Below are 753 nucleotides of genomic sequence, written 5' to 3'. Positions count from 1 at the left end.
CCAAATGTCTGTCGCTCACTCTAACCCTGTCATGGGTATAGCGAGAATTTCTCACTGTGAACATGCATCAGAAACTCCCAGAAAACTAGTCAATAGACATAGTGTTATATGAATATCACTTAGTTATTTTAAGGCACGTTATTGAGATTGTATTTCGAAGAGGAGTGTTTCAAATCTTAGCTTGGTATACCTGGAAAATCTTAGCGAATATTGATTTTAAAAAATAATAATAATTATGAGATGAATGTACCAAAGCATATATGTAGAGCAAATACCTCAAGTTTTGAGTGAAAATATCTAGATACAAACATTTGGCATGAAAGGTCAGGGTTCAGTATGAGGCATGCAAGGGAAATTACTGGAGAATATAAACTAAAGTATTTCTATCCTGAGACATTATGCTTGTTATTAGGATTTAGGAACCCTAACCGTTTGTAAGCTTGCCTTCTCTACACCTAGCTAGTCTACAAAATCTTTGTCTTGTATATTATGACAAGATAGAGCCCTGCAGGTCATCGACCATGTATGATCAAAGTTGTTGGCAAATATCACCTGTACTTATGTTGGTAGTACTCCATGACTTCATAGAGCAAGCAATTATTATCTTGTGGTCGTTGATTACAAATTTGATGAGCACATAAGATCTGACAAAAGATCTGTTGTTACAGGAGTCTAATTGCTTGCATTGAGTGTCTGTTGCTACTCTCTGTGCTGCATTGTTTTGTCACTTTCATGGTACAAAGAAGAAGTCTC

General features: G+C 36.0%; 1 protein-coding gene across 1 annotated transcript in view; it reads left to right on the top strand.

Annotated features, from left to right (window-relative positions):
* LOC119594435 (RNA helicase aquarius-like) overlaps nucleotides 1-753 on the top strand; it is a gene marked incomplete in the record, with an annotated part of 7649 nt that overhangs the window by 618 nt on the left and 6278 nt on the right.

Source organism: Penaeus monodon, chromosome 33, assembly GCF_015228065.2.
Source record: "Penaeus monodon isolate SGIC_2016 chromosome 33, NSTDA_Pmon_1, whole genome shotgun sequence".
In the NCBI taxonomy this organism is placed as follows: domain Eukaryota; kingdom Metazoa; phylum Arthropoda; class Malacostraca; order Decapoda; family Penaeidae; genus Penaeus; species Penaeus monodon.
The sequence above is the reverse complement of the archived record's forward strand: the minus strand, read 5'-3'. Positions and strand labels throughout refer to the sequence as shown.